This window comes from Anomaloglossus baeobatrachus, chromosome 3 (genome assembly GCF_048569485.1).
Source record: "Anomaloglossus baeobatrachus isolate aAnoBae1 chromosome 3, aAnoBae1.hap1, whole genome shotgun sequence".
In the NCBI taxonomy this organism is placed as follows: Eukaryota; Metazoa; Chordata; class Amphibia; order Anura; family Aromobatidae; genus Anomaloglossus; species Anomaloglossus baeobatrachus.
Window position 1 is genome coordinate 559,270,643 of NC_134355.1, and position 22,725 is coordinate 559,293,367.

General features: G+C 45.1%; 1 long non-coding RNA gene across 1 annotated transcript in view; it reads left to right on the top strand.

The window, feature by feature from the left end:
- LOC142296828 (uncharacterized) overlaps positions 1 to 22,725 on the top strand; it is an 80,108-nt gene that overhangs the window by 18,664 nt on the left and 38,719 nt on the right. Inside the window, exon 2 of the long non-coding RNA XR_012751710.1 lies at positions 21,558 to 21,630. This is a non-coding gene — a long non-coding RNA (uncharacterized LOC142296828). The remainder of the gene's footprint in view (positions 1 to 21,557; positions 21,631 to 22,725) is intronic.

The window sequence follows — 22,725 nt, forward strand, 5'->3', positions numbered from 1 at the left end:
CGGGTTGCAGCAACTTCAAACCAGTAAGTAAAGCACAAGTTAAACCGCAGCCCCTGTGTTGTCTGAATTCTTCCTACACCTCTGAATCTATATACTACAACTACCATCATCCTCCCCTAGGGCCTAGCTCTACTTGCGGAGAGCCATCACATCTAAGCTGCTTAATACCACCAGCCCCAGCAGTGAGAGATTTTGCAGCGGCGGCCTTCCCCATATCGCCGCATACCGAAAATAACTTTATTTTTATTTGTCCCTTGTACAATTCCCCCTTTTAAGCAACCCCCAGGGTCACGGAACCGGGCAATGGCCACCAAGTGAAATATCACAGTAATATATAGCCCGGAACCGAGTACCAAAGCCCTGGGGTGCATCAACACCACATTACTTACCAATAGAGAAAGGGAAACCCTTAAAATATTGTATAAATATTACAGATAGTTTGTGTGACAGCCCAGCAGTGGAAAACAGCTACCAACCATTTTCTTATAGCCATATACAGTGGTGTACAAAAGTGTTTGCCCATTTCCTGATTTCTTATACTTTGCATGTTTGTCACACTTAAATGTTACAGATCACCAAACATTTAAATATTAGACAAAGTAAACACAAAATTCAGTTTATAAATGAAGGTCTTTATTATTAAGGGGAAAAATAAATCCAAACCTTCAGGGCCCTGTGTGAAAAAAGTTATTGCCAATCCCTTTAAAACATAAATTAACTATGGTTTATTACATCTTTGGGAAGCTGAGTTAAATTAGCCACACCCATGCATGATTACTGACACACCTGTTCTCAATCAAGAAATTACTTAAATAGGACCTGCCTGACAAAGTGAAGTAGACCAATAGATCCTTAAAAGCTAAACATCATGCCACGATCGAAAGAAATTGAGGAACAAGTGAGAAACAAATTGAGATCTATCAGTCTGGAAAAGGTTATTAAGCCATTTATTTTTTTTAAACATATTTTATTTAATGTCAACACTCAACAGGCACCAATCATCAATAAGAGAACATATTGTTACATTCCATAAATTTTCCAGCTCTTGCAATGTATCTGCTACATCATTTTCTTTTTTCATTGTCACAACAATTTCAACTCCAAAGAATTATCTTAACACTAATATCCTTTAACTTAACGAACTATCATAATTATTAATTTCAGTTGGTCCTTTGGCGTCCCTAGTGTCCCTGCAATGTCTTCCAAACAATACCAAGACGTGTGTTCAAATGCTTTAATTAATTGGGTGATTTCCGTCTGTGTGAAACTTTGCTCAATAAATGTTCTCCACTTTGTGAATAACCTTTTAGTGGACTTCTCCATATGTTTCTCCGAATCCAGTTTGTCGTACATCATTTTCGCTTTTAGGGTATCGATTATTTCTGTACTTATTGGAGTCTGTCTTATCAGCCAGTTCCTAAGTAGGCATTTCTTAACTGCAAGCAATACTACATTTATTATATCGGGAATGTGAACACTTGCGCCATCAGTTTCCGTAGGGGCTTCTATACAGTGAAACAAACATGCCTGAGGGGTGACAGGTATTACTACTTCCAAGTTACGCTATCGTTTCCTTACATACCCCCCTCACCTGTGGGCATTCCCAATTAAGCAATTTCTAAAGCTTTACCACTCCAGCAAACCACAGTGAGAGCCATTATCCACAAATGGCGAAAATATGGAACAGTGGACAAACCTTCCCAGATGTGGCTGACCAAAATTACCCCAAGAAGGCAGCGACGACTCATCAAAGAGGTCACAAAAGACCCCACAACAACATCCAAAAATGGAAGGCCTCACTTGTCTCAGTTATGGTAATTTTTCATTACTCCACCATAAGAAAGAGACTGAGCAAAAATTGCCTGCATGGCAGAGTTCCAAGACGAAAGCCTCTGCTGAGCAAAAAGAACATAAAGGTTCATCTCCATTTTGCCAGAAAACGTCTTGATGATCCCCAAGACATTTGGCAGAATAATCTGTAGACTGACAAGACAAAATTTTAACTTTCTTTGTCGCTCCATTGGGAGACCCAGACAATTGGGTGTATAGCTTCTGCCTCCGGAGGCCATACAAAGTATTACACTTTAAAAAGTGTAACCCCTCCCCTCTGCCTATACACCCTCCCGTGGATCACGGGCTCCTCAGTTTTATGCTTTGTGTGGAAGGAGGCACACATCCACTCATGCATTCTCAACTTAGTTATGTCGGTTGGAAGAAAAGAGGGCCCCCACGGGGCCCCCGGCATGTTCCCTTCTCACCCCACTACGTCGGCGGTGTTGTTAAGGTTGAAGTACCCATTGCGGGTACAGAGGCTGGAGCCACATGCCGTCTCCTTCACCATCCCTTAAGCGGCTCTGGGAGAAGTGGGATCCTAAGCGGTCATCCATTTACTGGGACCGTGCTCCATGCGCAGCCCCTGTGGGAACCTGCCAGACCGGAGCCTCTTCAACCTCAGGGACCGGGCCCTGCAACTCAAAGGTACTCTGTGTCCCCATAGGGGACTGTGCAGGGAGCGCACCTTCTTCCGGAAGCCGCGGCGGCTGCTGAATTCAGGAGGCCGGTGGACTTCCGCGCCGACCGTGCCTGCTTGTCGGGCGCGGTCTCAAATTTAGTCCCCGGCTTCATCGCGGCCTAGTCGCAAAAATCCCGCCCCCGGGCCTGCCTGTCAGGGGTAAGGGCGGGATTACCGACCTGACGTCGGATGTGAGGGCTGGAGCATCCTGCATGTTTCCTCCCCCCTCACTGATCACTGTGGGGACCCCAGATTCCTGCACTTTGCTGGCGCCGCCCACGGCTCCACTCCTCCCCTGAGAGCTCCGGCAGCCATTTTTTTGGCATTCTGCCGGTGGAGGATTCTCAGTGAACAGCTCTGCAGCTCCGGGGGATCCAAGGCAGGGAATCTGGAGGACACACTCCGCTCGTTAGCGGTCGGTAAGCCACACCGGTCACCCGGTGCTGGTCCCCCTAGGGTGTGGGATTAGATACGTATATAACTATATCTATCTGTTCGGTGGGCTGTATACCCCTTTCCCATATACCCTCAGTGATCACTCTCCTAGGAGACAACAGCATGTCGTCCACAAGGAGCAAAGCTGCTAAGGCACAGGGTTTTTTTGCGGCCTGTACCTCTTGTGGGGCTATGTTACCTGCGGGTTCCACCTACCCTCACTGTGAGCAATGCTCGACCCCTGTTTCGCTTGCTCAGCCGGAGCCTCGGACACTGGTGGGCCCCTCGGCTCATGTAGACCCCCCTGCTCCCCCTGACCAGGCTGCAGGGACAGAGTTCGCCTCTTTTGCTGAGAAACTCTCTGAGTCACTTTCTCAATCCATTGCACAGTCTATGGACAAATGGTCTTCTAAGCTGCTAGAGGCTTTGCAGTCCAGACCGGACCCTTCACAGGCCCCGGCCCCTGTTGGCTCGTCGCCTCCAGGCCCCTCTCGGTCCGCGCCACAGCGCGCTCATAGGTTGGCCCCTCGGTCTCAGGCGGAAGACTCCTGCCCGGACCGTAGTCCTAGACCGGCTAAGCGGCCTCGCTGGGACTCTTCCCCGACTTCCTCTCGCTGCTCGGGATCCCAGCTTGAGGACTCTCTGGAGGACGAGGCGGACGTCGCAGCTCAGGGCTCTGACCCTGACGTCGCCCTTAACCTTGATACACCTGAGGGGGGCGCCTTAGTAAATGATCTTATCTCGTCCATCAACCAGGTGTTAGATCTCTCTCCCCCGCCTCCTCCTGTACAGGAGTCGGCGTCTCAGCAGGAGAAACACCAGTTTTGGTTCCCCAAACGTACACGCAATACGTTTTTTGATCACTCTAACTTCAGGTACGCTGTCCAGAAGCCCAGAGCGGTCCCGGACAAGCGCTTTACTAAGCGCCTCACTGACATGCGTTACCCCTTCCCATCTGAAGTCGTTAAGGGTTGGGCTCACTGTCCCAAGGTGGATCCTCCAGTCTCAAGATTGGCGGCTAGATCCGTGGTGTCGGTTGCAGATGGCTCATCGCTAAAAGATGCCACTGACAGACAGATTGAGCTCCTGGTGAAGTCCATCTATGAGGCCACGGGCGCGTCTTTTGCCCCGGCCTTTGCAGCCGTGTGGGCACTCCAAGCTATCTCGGCTTGTCTGACTGAGATTAATGCTGTCACACGTAATTCTGCTCCGCAAGTTGCGTCTTTGACCTCTCAGGCGTCAGCCTTTTCATCCTACGCCATGAACGCCGTCCTGGACTCTGCTAGCCGTACAGCTGTAGCATCCGCTAACTCTGTGGCAGTCCGCAGGGCCATGTGGCTGCGCGAATGGAAGGCAGATTCGGCTTCCAAGAGGTTCTTAACCGGTTTGCCGTTTTCTGGCAACCGTTTGTTTGGCGAACGATTGGATGAGATTATTAAGGAATCCAAAGGAAAGGACTCCTCCTTACCCCAGGCCAAACCTAAGAGACCTCAACAGAGAAAGGTTCAATCGAGATTTCGGTCCTTTCGTCCCTCCGCCAAGTCCCAATCCTCTTCGTCCAACAGGCCGGAGAAAGGCCAGAGGAACTCCTATGCGTGGCGATCCAAGTCTCGCCCACAAAAGGCCGCAGGAGGCACTGCCTCCAAGACGGCTTCCTCATGACTCTCGGCCTCCCCTGACCGCATCCTCGGTCGGTGGCAGGCTCTCCCGCTTTGGCGACGCCTGGTGGCCACATGTTCAAGACCGATGGGTGAGAGACATTCTGTCTCATGGTTACAGGATAGAGTTCAGCTCTCGTCCTGCGGCTCGCTTCTTCGGAACCTCTCCGCCCCCCGCTCAGGCCGACGCACTTTTTCAGGCAGTAGCCGCTCTAAAGATGGAAGGAGTTGTGATCCCCGTTCCCCTTCAGGAACGTGGTCGCGGATTTTACTCCAACTTGTTCGTGGTGCCAAAAAAGGACGGGTCATTCCGTCCCGTTCTGGACCTCAAGCTGCTCAACAGACATGTGAGAACCAGACGGTTCCGGATGGAATCTCTCCGCTCGGTCATCGCCTCAATGTCACAAGGAGACTTCCTAGCATCGATCGACATCAAGGATGCTTATCTCCATGTACCGATCGCACCCGAGCATCAACGTTTCCTGCGTTTCGCCATCGGGGACGAACACCTCCAGTTCGTGGCATTGCCTTTCGGCTTGGCGACAGCACCACGGGTTTTCACCAAAGTCATGGCATCCGTTGTGGCGGTCCTGCATTCTCAGGGCCACTCGGTGATTCCCTACTTGGACGATCTCCTAGTCAGGGCCCCGTCTCGAGTGGCGTGTCAACAAAGTCTATCTGTCGCTCTGGCGACTCTCCAGTGGTTCGGGTGGATCATCAACTTCCCGAAATCCAAGTTGACACCGACCCAATCACTGACGTACCTTGGGATGGAGTTTCATACCCAGCAAGCGTTAGTCAAGCTTCCGAGAGACAAACAGCTTTCTCTGCAGGCAGGGGTGCAATCCCTTCTTCGGAGTCAGTCACACCCCTTAAGGCGCCTCATGCACTTCCTGGGGAAGATGGTGGCAGCTATAGAGGCAGTCCCGTTCGCGCAATTCCATCTTCGGCCACTCCAATGGGACATTCTCCGCAAATGGGACATGAGTTCGGCTTCCCTCGACAGGAACGTCTCTCTTTCCCTTGCAACCAAGACGTCACTTCAGTGGTGGCTCCTTCCCAACTCTCTGTCGCAGGGAAAATCCTTCCTACCCCCAACCTGGGCTGTGGTCACCACGGACGCGAGCCTGTCAGGGTGGGGAGCGTTTTTTCTCCACCACAGGGCTCAGGGAACCTGGACTCCGATAGTCTTCCCTTCAGATCAATATTCTGGAGATAAGGGCAGTGTATCTAGCCCTATTGGCTTTTCATCGGTGGCTGGAGGGCAGGCAGATCCGTATCCAGTCGGACAACGCCACTGCCGTCGCATACATCAACCACCAAGGCGGCACTCGCAGTCGTCAAGCCCTCCAGGAAGTCCGACGGATTCTGCAGTGGGCGGAAGCCACAGCTTCCACCATCTCCGCAGTTCACATCCCGGGCGTAGAAAACTGGGAAGCAGATTTTCTCAGTCGTCAGGGCGTGGACGCGGGGGAATGGTCTCTGCACCCAGACGTGTTTCGAGAGATCTGTCGCCGCTGGGGAACGCCGGACGTCGATCTCATGGCGTCACGGCACAACAACAAAGTCCCGGCATTCATGGCACGGTCTCAGGATCACAGAGCTCTGGCGGCGGACGCGTTAGTTCAGGATTGGTCGCAGTTTCGACTGCCTTATGTGTTTCCTCCTCTAGCGATGCTGCCCAGAGTGTTACGCAAGATCAGGTCCGACTGCCGTCGCGCCATTCTCGTCGCTCCAGACTGGCCGAGGCGGTCGTGGTACCCGGATCTGTGGCATCTCACGGTGGGTCAACCGTGGGCGCTTCCAGACCACCCAGACTTGCTGTCACAAGGCCCGTTTTTCCATCTGAATTCTGTGGCCCTCAACCTGACTGTGTGGCCATTGAGTCCTGGCTCCAAGCGTCTTCAGGGTTATCTCAGGATGTCATTGCCACCTTGAGACAGGCCAGGAAGCCTACGTCCGCCAAGATCTATTATAGGTCTTGGCAAATCTTCCTATCCTGGTGCGCTAATAACGGTTTTACTCCATGGCCGTTTGCCTTACCCACTTTTCTTTCATTCCTTCAATCCGGAATGGACAAGGGTTTGTCACTTGGCTCTCTCAAGGGCCAAGTATCGGCGCTCTCCGTGTTTTTTCAAAAGCGCCTAGCCAGGCTTCCGCAGGTCCGCACGTTCCTGCAGGGAGTTTGCCACATAGTCCCACCTTACAAGCGTCCGCTGGAACCCTGGGATCTTAACAGGGTGCTAACGGCTCTTCAGAAACCACCTTTCGAGCCGCTGCGGGATGTCTCTCTATCACGTCTTTCGCAGAAGGTGGCCTTCCTAGTGGCAGTCACATCACTTCGGAGAGTGTCTGAGCTAGCAGCGCTGTCATGCAAAGCCCCCTTCCTGGTGTTTCACCAGGATAAGGTGGTTCTGCGTCCGGTCCCGGAATTTCTCCCTAAGGTGGTATCCCCTTTTCATCTCAATCAGGATATCTCCTTGCCTTCATTTTGCCCTAGTCCAATTCACCAGTGTGAAAAGGATTTGCACTCTTTGGATCTTGTGAGAGCACTCCGGCTCTACGTGTCTCGCACGGCGCCCCTGCGTCGCTCAGATGCGCTCTTTGTCCTTGTCGCTGGCCAGCGTAAGGGCTCGCAGGCTTCCAAGTCAACCTTGGCTCGGTGGACCAAGGAACCGATTCTCGAAGCCTACCGTTCTTCTGGGCTTCCGCTTCCTTCAGGGCTGAAAGCCCATTCTACCAGAGCCGTGGGTGCGTCCTGGGCATTGCGGCACCGGGCTACGGCTCAGCAGGTGTGTCAGGCAGCTACGTGGTCTAGTCTGCACACTTTCACGAAACACTATCAAGTGCATACCTATGCTTCGGCAGACGCCAGTCTAGGTAGGCGAGTCCTTCAGGCGGCGGTTGCCCACCTGTAAGAGGGGGCCGTTTTTTTCGGCTTTTTTTATTGAGGTATTCTTTTACCCACCCAGGGACTGCTCTTGGACGTCCCAATTGTCTGGGTCTCCCAATGGAGCGACAAAGAAGAAGGGAATTTTGTTTACTTACCGTAAATTCCTTTTCTTCTAGCTCCTATTGGGAGACCCAGCACCCGCCCCTGTGCCCTTCGGGCTGGTTGTTTTTTTGTGTACACATGTTGTTCATGTTGAATTGTTCTTTTGGTTCATGGTTTGCAGTTCTCCGAACATCCTTCGGATTGCATTTACCCTAGACCAATTTATAAGTTTTCTCCTTCCTGCTTTTGCACCAAAACTGAGGAGCCCGTGATCCACGGGAGGGTGTATAGGCAGAGGGGAGGGGTTACACTTTTTAAAGTGTAATACTTTGTGTGGCCTCCGGAGGCAGAAGCTATACACCCAATTGTCTAGGTCTCCCAATAGGAGCTAGAAGAAAAGGAATTTACGGTAAGTAAACAAAATTCCCTTCTTTTGGAAGATGTATGTCCCATTACATCTGCTGTAGTAGTAACATAGCATTTCAGAAAAGGAACATCATACCAACGGTAAAATATGGTGGTGGTAGTGTGATGGTCTGTGGCTGTTTTGCTGCTTCAGGACATGGAAGACTTGCTGTGGTAAATGCAACCATGAATTCTGACCTTAAGCTGAAACGCACTTGGTTTATGCAGCAGAACAATGTGACGCCCTGGCAAAACCAGGTAGTCACATATTAGGCCGACCTGAAACCCTAGTCACCTTCCTCAGGTCAGACAGGCACACCAGTGGTAGACCCTGCGGTTAGGAAACGCCCACCTAGGGGTCTAGACAGCCCGTGCGGGAAAACAAACAGTTCAAGTCTGTAGTTCAAGTTGAGAGGAGTGTGGGCTGGAGCTAGGTTTAACTCCAGAAGAGGAGAAGCTCAAGTTGAACGGTGCCAGGGTCGGAGCCCTGGTGCCTTTGGCTAGGTGGCAGATGGTGGTCTCTGTCAGCAGGAGACGGGAAGACGGCTCGGCAGATCCGAGGAGGACCGGAGCAGGGTTGGAGCCCGCCGGTACCGACACCGGAGACCCAACCGGAAACCGTGCACAGAGGGGGTACTCGGACCCTGAAGCCAGGACCGGAACCAACGGCCTAGTTAATCAACCGATTGAGGGCAGGATTATAGGTCCTGTCCCAACCAAAGTCCCAAAAGCAGACAACCACCCACAGAGAAGGATAGGGCAACCGCCAGGGCCCATAGATCTCACGGGTCAGCATCAGCGGGCACGGCTCCTCAGGCACACAGAAAGTTGGGAGTGGACTCCCGTGTTCCATACCAAGAAGTCTAAAAATAAAACCACAACTAGTGCAGAGGAGAAGACGGCGACCATCTGCCTGGGTGGGGGACCAGAGTACAACCGGCAGCGGCGGCCGGCTACCAGCACCTTGGTTTACCAAAGGACTCGTGTGATTCTTTTACTTGTGAGTAACCAAACATCCCCTGGTCCATCCCGGCGCGCAAGCCCCTGCCATCGCCATACCCTGCACAGAGACACTGGGCCCCGGGCAACCATCCCTACTCACGGAGGGGTTAACATCCGGCTGCCATTACATCTCAACAAAACCGAAAATTCCTTTTACCTAAAATCACAATATTTATTGAACATATATGCCACAGACAGAGTACATACAAACATAAAATTGGATTAAATTATCACTGACAAGAAGGCGAGAAAACTTTTCCCTTCCTCACCCTTCCTTACAAACGGAGGTCGGCGTTCTAATTGGTAATAACGCCCCCGTTCCACGTCGACTGATGTCCTCTCCTGACCCTCCACTCACTTTCAAAAGGACATAGAGTGTGTCTAAATAGCAGTGGGTAAGGTGTAACACCAAAGAAAAGAGCCCACAAAATTATGAACACACATTAAATTGTGCAGAAGAGAGATGTGTCCGTCACTAATTATCTGTCATAAACTAGTGGGGATCGGTCAGACTATGTCATCCAGTCGACATGCAATAAAATTACAGATACATTATTGACTTAAGCTGTTATTTGTCCAGGATTCACCCTACGCGTTTCGCCCCATAATTAGGAAAAAGGGGCTCATCAGGGGTATAACAGCATGGATCCTTGAAACATACAGCTTCAGACCTAGAATAGAACAAAGGATTTGTTTTGTCTCAGACCAAAAAGAAAAGAAAAAACTGTTGTGATTATCACAATATCGCATAAACACTGACCATTATAAACTTGGACCGTTAGATACTATGATACGTCCACCAAAGAACAGTGATACAATCACCACTTCATGCACCTAGCAATCAAAAAATGAAGGGGCATTTTTATATAGATATTAAAGCAAGCTCTTCAGAATATATATATATCTATTTGAGGAACAACATAACAATACTAATAATGGTCCAATACCTGATACAAAGGTTGCCAAGCATACAGTCTGAATAGGGTTCAGGCCAAATTGCCACCACAGACGGTATCCACACGTCCAGACAGTGTGTCACAAGAAATAAATAAGCAACCCTAATAAAAAATCAGATTATATAAACCAATTACAACCATCCTCAATTAGGCACCAAAGAATTAATGTGCACCCCGTCAGCCTGCTAGTGAAAGATAGTACTCAGTGCCCAAGACATAACACCACCCATGATGTATAGATCACAACAGGGAACATACATACCCAGGTTTTTCAGAGGACAACAATATTATAAGCAGAGTCCTAGGATAGCATTAAAGCCCTCTGTAATACCAATCATACGGAAAAAGTGTTGGCAAAATCTGATATTTTCACCTAAGCACATACATATACAAATAAGCACGAACAGCAGAACCATATTCCATAAAGAAAACAAAGTACCTGAATAGTATCATGGAAACAGTCCCCAGGTAACGATGTGTACTCCATCTGGGTGTTCATTCACTGGCTGATACTCAATATCCCTTTTATGTAGTTGAAAATCGCGCCAAAAAAACGGAAAACAGGCCACTTCCTGTCGGGCCGTGCAACCACCAAAATCCACCATCTCTATCCCACGCCGATGGTTCCGGCGTAGGAAAGTTCCTATACATTGCGCGTGCGCGCCAAAACATCTCGCGCATGCGCACCGTGAACAGCAACAGTCATATTGACCGCGTCTGTCAGTGCAACCGCCAGGGAATCCCCGCGGATATTTAGCCCCTGCCGATAGTTCCGGCACAAAACATATTCCCATGCATTACGCAAGTGCGTGGGCACAATAAACACTATGCTCGCGCCGCCGTAAGGCGCGCACGCGCACTCAGATAAACGGAACATGCTGTGAGACACATAAATTACCGATATCTATGTAAATCAAAGAACATATATTAACACCCATAAGCATACATAATATACCATATATGCCAGTCTGGGTAAGTATACAAAAGAAAAAGGAGGTATATATGTTCAATCACAGTTATTTGGAAAGCCTTATATACTGGCAGGTGGCCTATCTCGGTATATATTAAACAGGGAGAGTATGAGCACATAGTCAAAGGAGTAAAGGTACATGAAAGCGGTGCAGGTATATCAATTATTTCATCACAGGTATAGAAGAATATAAATGGCCAGGGGACATACTTAATATATCCACAAGAATATATAGAATTGGTCAATTATAGACAAAGAAGCTTAATCACAAAAAGTCAATAGAAGAGATTACTGATGTTCATGACACTGTTGAGTTACATATATATAATGAGAAAGAACAAAACCCAACCATATAGTGCTGGGATACAATAAAATGTCTCAGTCCACTACAGACCATGATAATATAGAAAAATGGCCAAGTTTCAATTTATCCTATTGTAAAAAGCTAGTATAGCTAATTTGCTCATTCAGGCCATCAGGGAACACGGACTCCATCCAGAAAATCCATCTGGCCTCCCTCTGTAATAAGATTTTGTCCCAATCACCCTTACGTACGGGTTCGGGGACAGCCTCAATACATTTGAACCTAACACCATCAAAAAGCCCTCCATGTTCTGAGTTAACATGTCTTGCTATCGGGGTATCTCTCTTATTACGGATGTCCCCAATGTGCTCCCCTATCCGAACACGAAGTTGTCTCTTGGTCTTTCCAACGTAGTTTTTCGGACACGTACACGTGAAGAGATAAATTACCCCTTGGGTCCTACAATTTGCAAACGATCTGTTTCTATAAACCCTACCAGTCCGCGCACTCCGGAATTCCCTTGAAGGATCAATAAAACAACAGAATTTACAAGACCTGCATTTAAAAGTCCCATGCTCCCTTTGTTGTAACCACGTTGAACCTAGGTTCACGGGAGGAGAAAAATGACTTTTTACAACCAGATCCTTGACGTTGCATCCTCTCCTGAACGTCACTGCAGGATATGGAAAGATGGTTCCCTCCAGATCCGTATCCTGTTGTAGTATGCTCCAATGCTTCCGCAGGATTCTCATGACTTGGGGGTTCTGATCATCGAACGTTGCTATCAACCTAGTTCTAGTCGTTTCTTCCTTCTTATTGGTGTTATGCAGAAGGCTCAATCTATCCGTTCGGGCTGCTTGATTGAAAGCATTACTTATAATTTTTTTCGGGTAACCCCGATCACAGAATCTTTTGGATAATTGGGATGCCTGTCGCTCAAACTCTTGATCATTTGAACAATTTCTGCGAACACGCATAAATTGTCCCTTCGGGATTCCTTTCTTTAAATTAAAGGGATGATAGCTTTCCCATCTGAGAAAGCTATTTGTTGAACTCGGTTTTCTATATAACGTTGTCTCCAGAAGTCCATCGTCACCTTTCTTAATAAAAATATCAAGAAAAGATATTTTGTCCACTCCAATTTCATAAGTGAAACGAAGTCCCAAGTTATTCTTATTTAACTCACCCACAAAAGCCTCAAAGGATCGAACACTACCTGACCAAATCAGCAGCACATCGTCAATGTACCTACCCCAGAAATAAATCTGGGGGTGCCAATTGACTTCCTCATCCCCAAACACCACAGTACTCTCCCACCAACCCAGGAGCAAATTAGCGTATGTGGGAGCACAGGGGCTCCCCATCGCTGTGCCCCTGAGTTGGTGGTAGAATTTGGAATTAAAGAGAAATACGTTACGCGTGAGGATGAATTTCATAAGTTCCACAATAAATTCATTGTGTACTTTAAACTGATTACCTCTCATTTGCAGGAAGTATTCAATAGCTCTTATTCCTGCTTGATGGGGGATGCTGGTATACAAAGATTCTACATCAATAGATGTAAGGATCATGTCCTTCTCCAAAATTATCCCATCAAGCTTAGTCAAAAGGTCTAACGTGTCCCGTATGTAAGAGGGGAGTGATGTCACGAATGATCTTAAAATACGGTCTACATACGTACTACAATTTTGAGTAAGTGAGTCGACACCTGAGACAATCGGCCTACCCTTTATGGGACTTGTGCCCTTGTGGACCTTAGGCAGGGCATAAAAGGTGGCTAGTTTAGGAAACTTCGGATACAGAAAATCGTATTCAACTGATGAAATCAACTTATCATCCCTGGCTTTCAATAGAAGTCCCCGCAATTCCATTTGATAAGCTGGAGTAGGGTTTTCCTTTAGTTGTTCATAACTCATTCGATCTTTTATTAATGCCTCGCACATACCAACATACACATCGTGGTCCAAGATAACTACGTTTCCTCCTTTATCGGAGGGTTTTATTACCACCGATTTGTTGGACTCAAGATCGTATAATGCCTGCCTTTCATCAGACGTCAAATTGGGTATCGATGCATTTCTTTTGGGATCTATTCTCTTAATCTCTTCTGTAACTACCTTGCAAAAAATGTCAATGGCAGCATAGTCACCCAGTGGGGGGGCCTTTTTGCTAACATTCCTAAGGTCCGTAAAAGGGCCTTCACCCTCGGCTCTCAAACCTTCATTTTCTAATTCAATCAAAATGTCCATATCTTCCAATATATCATGTGAGACACCAAGTTCAAGACACCTCTTATTCTCCACTGATGTAAAGTATTTCCTCCATTTAAGTTTTCTAATGAAGAGATTAATGTCTTTGATCCAATTGAAAGCATCGAACTTTGTTGTCGGTACAAAAGATAACCCCGTTCTTAAAATGTTTTCTTCATTGTGCGATAGCTTATACTTTGACAGATTAACAATTTGCAAATCGTGTTCCCTCCCTGTACACGTATCTATTTTGTGCGATGTTCTCCTCCACTCCTCAGGTTGTACGTGTTTGTACTCGCCTGCTCTAAAAAAGAGGAGGATGAGGCCGAAGATGATGACGCTGGTGGTTTTGGTAAATCGGTGGGAGTTCTGTACCCTTGGTTCTGGTAGCCCTGGTAACCCTGGAATCTCCCCCTTCTCCAATTGTTTGAACCTCTCCATTTTTTCCTAGTATAAGGTTCTCTTGATCTGAGGAATTTATTATCCCTACCTTCTGTGTCAGAAGTCTCGCCGTCAGTGGAAGACAAGTCCGCCGGTACTCTATTCAAAAAGGAGTACGCCTCTTTATCGCGGAAATCTGTAAGATCTCGCAAAAACCTCTTGTGCTTCCTATCCTTGATTGTTGCCCTGAACTTCTCCACAGAGGCCTTAAGTGACAATTCCCTGGTCTTAAAATCAGTCTCGTTTTTCACTTTCAGGGTCTCCGTAATCAGCTCTTGTAATCTAACTGAAGATTTTTCCAATGTCAATTTTTCCTCATCACGTAGTATAGTCATGAACCTAATTGAAGAAGCTATTGACTCCTCTTCCCATTTTTTAAGGAGCTCAGGGGATCTACATCTACTTGCCGGGGTGATCTGAATCCGCAGCCCCCTAGGTACCACTTTTTGTTTAATGTAGTTATCCAAAGATTGGACCTCCCACCAAGATTTAATATTATTTTTATAGGCCACGTAAAGTTGTTCAAATCTATTTTTCAAAGATGGCTGTTGATTACTATATTCATCTGCAGATAATTCCGAAAATGCCTCCCGTGCATCATCAAGCCAAGACTGATCGTTTATTGGTCCCGATAGGAAACCAGCCATATCAATTAATACGTAAAAAAAACGAATATAGATAACAAGGTAGAGTATACTTGTTATCTATGTCTGTGGCATATATGTTCAATAAATATTGTGATTTTAGGTAAAAGGAATTTTCGGTTTTGTCAAGTATACTCTACCTTGTTATCTATATTCGGTTTTTTTACGTATTAATTGATATGGCTGGTTTCCTATCGGGACCAATAAACGATCAGTCTTGGCTTGATGATGCACGGGAGGCATTTTCGGATTATCTGCAGATGAATATAGTAATCAACAGCCATCTTTGAAAAATAGATTTGAACAACTTTACGTGGCCTATAAAAATAATATTAAATCTTGGTGGGAGGTCCAATCTTTGGATAACTACATTAAACAAAAAGTGGTACCTAGGGGGCTGCGGATTCAGATTACCCCGGCAAGTAGATGTAGATCCCCTGAGCTCCTTAAAAAATGGGAAGAGGAGTCAATAGCTTCTTCAATTAGGTTCATGACTATACTACGTGATGAGGAAAAATTGACATTGGAAAAATCTTCAGTTAGATTACAAGAGCTGATTACGGAGACCCTGAAAGTGAAAAACGAGACTGATTTTAAGACCAGGGAATTGTCACTTAAGGCCTCTGTGGAGAAGTTCAGGGCAACAATCAAGGATAGGAAGCACAAGAGGTTTTTGCGAGATCTTACAGATTTCCGCGATAAAGAGGCGTACTCCTTTTTGAATAGAGTACCGGCGGACTTGTCTTCCACTGACGGCGAGACTTCTGACACAGAAGGTAGGGATAATAAATTCCTCAGATCAAGAGAACCTTATACTAGGAAAAAATGGAGAGGTTCAAACAATTGGAGAAGGGGGAGATTCCAGGGTTACCAGGGCTACCAGAACCAAGGGTACAGAACTCCCACCGATTTACCAAAACCACCAGCGTCATCATCTTCGGCCTCATCCTCCTCTTTTTTAGAGCAGGCGAGTACAAACACGTACAACCTGAGGAGTGGAGGAGAACATCGCACAAAATAGATACGTGTACAGGGAGGGAACACGATTTGCAAATTGTTAATCTGTCAAAGTATAAGCTATCGCACAATGAAGAAAACATTTTAAGAACGGGGTTATCTTTTGTACCGACAACAAAGTTCGATGCTTTCAATTGGATCAAAGACATTAATCTCTTCATTAGAAAACTTAAATGGAGGAAATACTTTACATCAGTGGAGAATAAGAGGTGTCTTGAACTTGGTGTCTCACATGATATATTGGAAGATATGGACATTTTGATTGAATTAGAAAATGAAGGTTTGAGAGCCGAGGGTGAAGGCCCTTTTACGGACCTTAGGAATGTTAGCAAAAAGGCCCCCCCACTGGGTGACTATGCTGCCATTGACATTTTTTGCAAGGTAGTTACAGAAGAGATTAAGAGAATAGATCCCAAAAGAAATGCATCGATACCCAATTTGACGTCTGATGAAAGGCAGGCATTATACGATCTTGAGTCCAACAAATCGGTGGTAATAAAACCCTCCGATAAAGGAGGAAACGTAGTTATCTTGGACCACGATGTGTATGTTGGTATGTGCGAGGCATTAATAAAAGATCGAATGAGTTATGAACAACTAAAGGAAAACCCTACTCCAGCTTATCAAATGGAATTGCGGGGACTTCTATTGAAAGCCAGGGATGATAAGTTGATTTCATCAGTTGAATACGATTTTCTGTATCCGAAGTTTCCTAAACTAGCCACCTTTTATGCCCTGCCTAAGGTCCACAAGGGCACAAGTCCCATAAAGGGTAGGCCGATTGTCTCAGGTGTCGACTCACTTACTCAAAATTGTAGTACGTATGTAGACCGTATTTTAAGATCATTCGTGACATCACTCCCCTCTTACATACGGGACACGTTAGACCTTTTGACTAAACTTGATGGGATAATTTTGGAGAAGGACATGATCCTTACATCTATTGATGTAGAATCTTTGTATACCAGAATCCCCCATCAAGCAGGAATAAGAGCTATTGAATACTTCCTGCAAATGAGAGGTAATCAGTTTAAAGCACACAATGAATTTATTGTGGAACTTATGAAATTCATCCTCACGCGTAACGTATTTCTCTTTAATTCCAAATTCTACCACCAACTCAGGGGCACAGCGATGGGGAGCCCCTGTGCTCCCACATACGCTAATTTGCTCCTGGGTTGGTGGGAGAGTACTGTGGTGTTTGGGGATGAGGAAGTCAATTGGCACCCCCAGATTTATTTCTGGGGTAGGTACATTGACGATGTGCTGCTGATTTGGTCAGGTAGTGTTCGATCCTTTGAGGCTTTTGTGGGTGAGTTAAATAAGAATAACTTGGGACTTCGTTTCACTTATGAAATTGGAGTGGACAAAATATCTTTTCTTGATATTTTTATTAAGAAAGGTGACGATGGACTTCTGGAGACAACGTTATATAGAAAACCGAGTTCAACAAATAGCTTTCTCAGATGGGAAAGCTATCATCCCTTTAATTTAAAGAAAGGAATCCCGAAGGGACAATTTATGCGTGTTCGCAGAAATTGTTCAAATGATCAAGAGTTTGAGCGACAGGCATCCCAATTATCCAAAAGATTCTGTGATCGGGGTTACCCGAAAAAAATTATAAGTAATGCTTTCAATCAAGCAGCCCGAACGGATAGATTGAGCCTTCTGCATAACACCAATAAGAAGGAAGAAACGACTAGAACTAGGTTGATAGCAACGTTCGATGATCAGAACCCCCAAGTCATGAGAATCCTGCGGAAGCATTGGAGCATACTACAACAGGATACGGATCTGGAGGGAACCATCTTTCCATATCCTGCAGTGACGTTCAGGAGAGGATGCAACGTCAAGGATCTGGTTGTAAAAAGTCATTTTTCTCCTCCCGTGAACCTAGGTTCAACGTGGTTACAACAAAGGGAGCATGGGACTTTTAAATGCAGGTCTTGTAAATTCTGTTGTTTTATTGATCCTTCAAGGGAATTCCGGAGTGCGCGGACTGGTAGGGTTTATAGAAACAGATCGTTTGCAAATTGTAGGACCCAAGGGGTAATTTATCTCTTCACGTGTACCTGTCCGAAAAACTACGTTGGAAAGACCAAGAGACAACTTCGTGTTCGGATAGGGGAGCACCTTGGGGACATCCGTAATAAGAGAGATACCCCGATAGCAAGACATGTTAACTCAGAACATGGAGGGCTTTTTGATGGTGTTAGGTTCAAATGTATTGAGGCTGTCCCCGAACCCGTACGTAAGGGTGATTGGGACAAAATCTTATTACAGAGGGAGGCCAGATGGATTTTCTGGATGGAGTCCGTGTTCCCTGATGGCCTGAATGAGCAAATTAGCAAATTAGCTATACTAGCTTTTTACAATAGGATAAATTGAAACTTGGCCATTTTTCTATATTATCATGGTCTGTAGTGGACTGAGACATTTTATTGTATCCCAGCACTATATGGTTGGGTTTTGTTCTTTCTCATTATATATATGTAACTCAACAGTGTCATGAACATCAGTAATCTCTTCTATTGACTTTTTGTGATTAAGCTTCTTTGTCTATAATTGACCAATTCTATATATTCTTGTGGATATATTAAGTATGTCCCCTGGCCATTTATATTCTTCTATACCTGTGATGAAATAATTGATATACCTGCACCGCTTTCATGTACCTTTACTCCTTTGACTATGTGCTCATACTCTCCCTGTTTAATATATACCGAGATAGGCCACCTGCCAGTATATAAGGCTTTCCAAATAACTGTGATTGAACATATATACCTCCTTTTTCTTTTGTATACTTACCCAGACTGGCATATATGGTATATTATGTATGCTTATGGGTGTTAATATATGTTCTTTGATTTACATAGATATCGGTAATTTATGTGTCTCACAGCATGTTCCGTTTATCTGAGTGCGCGTGCGCGCCTTACGGCGGCGCGAGCATAGTGTTTATTGTGCCCACGCACTTGCGTAATGCATGGGAATATGTTTTGTGCCGGAACTATCGGCAGGGGCTAAATATCCGCGGGGATTCCCTGGCGGTTGCACTGACAGACGCGGTCAATATGACTGTTGCTGTTCACGGTGCGCATGCGCGAGATGTTTTGGCGCGCACGCGCAATGTATAGGAACTTTCCTACGCCGGAACCATCGGCGTGGGATAGAGATGGTGGATTTTGGTGGTTGCACGGCCCGACAGGAAGTGGCGTGTTTTCCGTTTTTTTGGCGCGATTTTCAACTACATAAAAGGGATATTGAGTATCAGCCAGTGAATGAACACCCAGATGGAGTACACATCGTTACCTGGGGACTGTTTCCATGATACTATTCAGGTACTTTGTTTTCTTTATGGAATATGGTTCTGCTGTTCGTGCTTATTTGTATATGTATGTGCTTAGGTGAAAATATCAGATTTTGCCAACACTTTTTCCGTATGATTGGTATTACAGAGGGCTTTAATGCTATCCTAGGACTCTGCTTATAATATTGTTGTCCTCTGAAAAACCTGGGTATGTATGTTCCCTGTTGTGATCTATACATCATGGGTGGTGTTATGTCTTGGGCACTGAGTACTATCTTTCACTAGCAGGCTGACGGGGTGCACATTAATTCTTTGGTGCCTAATTGAGGATGGTTGTAATTGGTTTATATAATCTGATTTTTTATTAGGGTTGCTTATTTATTTCTTGTGACACACTGTCTGGACGTGTGGATATCGTCTGTGGTGGCAATTTGGCCTGAACCCTATTCAGACTGTATGCTTGGCAACCTTTGTATCAGGTATTGGACCATTATTAGTATTGTTATGTTGTTCCTCAAATAGATATATATATATTCTGAAGAGCTTGCTTTAATATCTATATAAAAATGCCCCTTCATTTTTTGATTGCTAGGTGCATGAAGTGGTGATTGTATCACTGTTCTTTGGTGGACGTATCATAGTATCTAACGGTCCAAGTTTATAATGGTCAGTGTTTATGCGATATTGTGATAATCACAACAGTTTTTTCTTTTCTTTTTGGTCTGAGACAAAACAAATCCTTTGTTCTATTCTAGGTCTGAAGCTGTATGTTTCAAGGATCCATGCTGTTATACCCCTGATGAGCCCCTTTTTCCTAATTATGGGGCGAAACGCGTAGGGTGAATCCTGGACAAATAACAGCTTAAGTCAATAATGTATCTGTAATTTTATTGCATGTCGACTGGATGACATAGTCTGACCGATCCCCACTAGTTTATGACAGATAATTAGTGACGGACACATCTCTCTTCTGCACAATTTAATGTGTGTTCATAATTTTGTGGGCTCTTTTCTTTGGTGTTACACCTTACCCACTGCTATTTAGACACACTCTATGTCCTTTTGAAAGTGAGTGGAGGGTCAGGAGAGGACATCAGTCGACGTGGAACGGGGGCGTTATTACCAATTAGAACGCCGACCTCCGTTTGTAAGGAAGGGTGAGGAAGGGAAAAGTTTTCTCGCCTTCTTGTCAGTGATAATTTAATCCAATTTTATGTTTGTATGTACTCTGTCTGTGGCATATATGTTCAATAAATATTGTGATTTTAGGTAAAAGGAATTTTCGGTTTTGTCAAGTATACTCTACCTTGTTATCTATATTCGTTTTTTTTGCCATTACATCTCCCCTGGGTATCCCACAACAGCAGCGGTGGTATCCCACTTCACCACACACCGTGGGTGGCGTCACGAACCGAATACGGTCAAGGCCGTACAACTACGTCCCCCTTTTCATTCGGCGTGTCCGCATGACCCCCGGGTCTGGAGGATCCCTCGAGCCATGCAGCAGATCTGGATCCGAGCAGCGCCGGCTGCTGGCATGGGGGCGGCACAACAATGATCCAGAACACGCCAGCAAGTTCACCTCTGAATGGTTTAAGAAATATTAAAGTAAAATTTTGCAGTGGCCTAGTCAAAGTCCTGACCTTAATCCAATTGAGATGCTGTGGACTGACCTTAAAAAGCGGTTTATTCTCGAAAATCGTCCAATGTGGCTGAAATACAACAATTACATATCGACTAATTCCCTTCTTTCTCCTTGTACTAAAATATTTATGTTACTTTGATCTTGTCGTAGGGCTTGTGCGTTCACTGATTCATGACACTTTATTATAATAATAAAACATAACAAGTCTATTGACTAAAAAGAAATCACAATAAATCTGTATAATGTTAGAACGTCAAACAAATACGAATCATTATGAAATCTATATACTAAATTATTCCGGATTGCAATATATAGAAAAATACCAATAAAAGTACTTTCCCTTACCCACTTATAAAGGCACACACTAACACAAGCAATCTCCCTCATGAGACAATACTAACTGTCCCTGCTCCTAAAGGGACTCAGGTATATAACACAAAGAAGTTTTGGGGTATAAGAAATGGTTAGGGTGTAAGCGGAGGAAGACAGAGGAATAGGGCTTGATATTTATAAGGATCTGGGTATGGCTAAGGTCTAGGAGCTGGTTCTGGTAGATTCTTTCCTTTCTCTATGGGTCTGTTCTTGAGCTCTATAGAGTCCTAAGCTATCTGGGTGTACTGTGCTCTTCCATCTCCCGAGCTCCTGTGACGAATACTGGAATAGCACTCGTTATTCAGTAACTAGTCACAATACCTTTTTCTGATGGAATATCTTTGTGTATTTACAAATTAGGAAAGTTGTAATATCTCATCATTGTATTCTGGCAATTATGGTGGCCCAAGACCACTACCATAAGTGCACCAAAGATCTGGGTTTGTGAATGATTATAATTATGTACCTGTGTATTCCATTACAACTGTCTGACAGTTTTAACAGAGCCATGGAATGCAGAGAAACATGTCTAGCTGTGGATCTAACTATTTGATGGTTATGTTGTGAGCTGTTGACATTTGTGAGCTGTCCCATCGTAAAAAATTTCTAATACTAGTATTATCTGACCATCTTTCTTCCTAGGGCAAATGTAGGAATGTGCGTGGAATTCCCCGAGTTGTGGGGGACAAGCAAGAACCAAGCTAACATCTTCCAGGTGGGGTGAAAAGTTGACAGCAAGGACAGGAGGCCAAATACCTATAACTTATTTAGTATAAATTGATGTACGTACAGTCATATGGAAAAGTTTGAGGTATGCAAAAGCATACACATTGACACCATCTGCAGCAAGATGATGCTGCAGGTCTTTGGAGGTGGTCTGTGGATTGTCCTTGACTGTTCTCACCATTCTTCTTCTCTGATTGGATACACCTGCCTATGAAGTTCAAAGCTCAATGAGTTTACAAAACCAATTTAGTGCTTTAGTAAGTCAGTAAAAAGTAGTTAGGAGTGTTCAAATCAAGAAATTGATAAGGGCACCCATACTTTTGCACCGGTCAAATTTTGTTTAAATGCAGATTGCACATTTTCTGTTAGTACAATAAACCTCATTTCAATCCAGAAATATTACTCAGTCCATCAGTTATATATGAATATATATATATGTAAAACTGAAATAACTGTTGCAAAAACCCAAATTTTTATAAAGAAAAAAGGTTAACATTAATAGGGGTGCCCAAACTTTTCCATATTACTGTATATATTGTACATACCATATATATATATATATATATATATATATATATATATATATATATATATATATATATATATATATATATATAAAAAACAAAAAAGTGAGCCGGAGTATGAGATGGTATACATGGAACTTGTGAGACCATGTTCACACTGGCCATGAGACAAAGAGAAACCAAGGAAAAAATTGTGAAAACATACCCTGCTGTAACTAAATAAAAGCATAGTGCATATAAACATAGGGTACTTAGTAAACACTGTTTTTGATCAAAGAAAGCATAAAGCTATCCCACCAAATGTCAAGGTGTACCCAGTTGGGATAGTACCTACACTCTCTAATATTAAAACCTTACCATGGGTCTAAAGTAGGCCTCAATGTGGCTAAGGGCTGAGAGCGACCGGGTCCCAACAGGACACACACAGTCAGGGGGATTCACAAAATGAAATGTCCAGCTCGCTGAGAAGGGGGCCACTCCCTGTTTGTACTGAATACAAAAAAACTACATAAAAACAAAAAAGTGAGCCGGAGTATGAGATGGTATACATGGAACTTGTG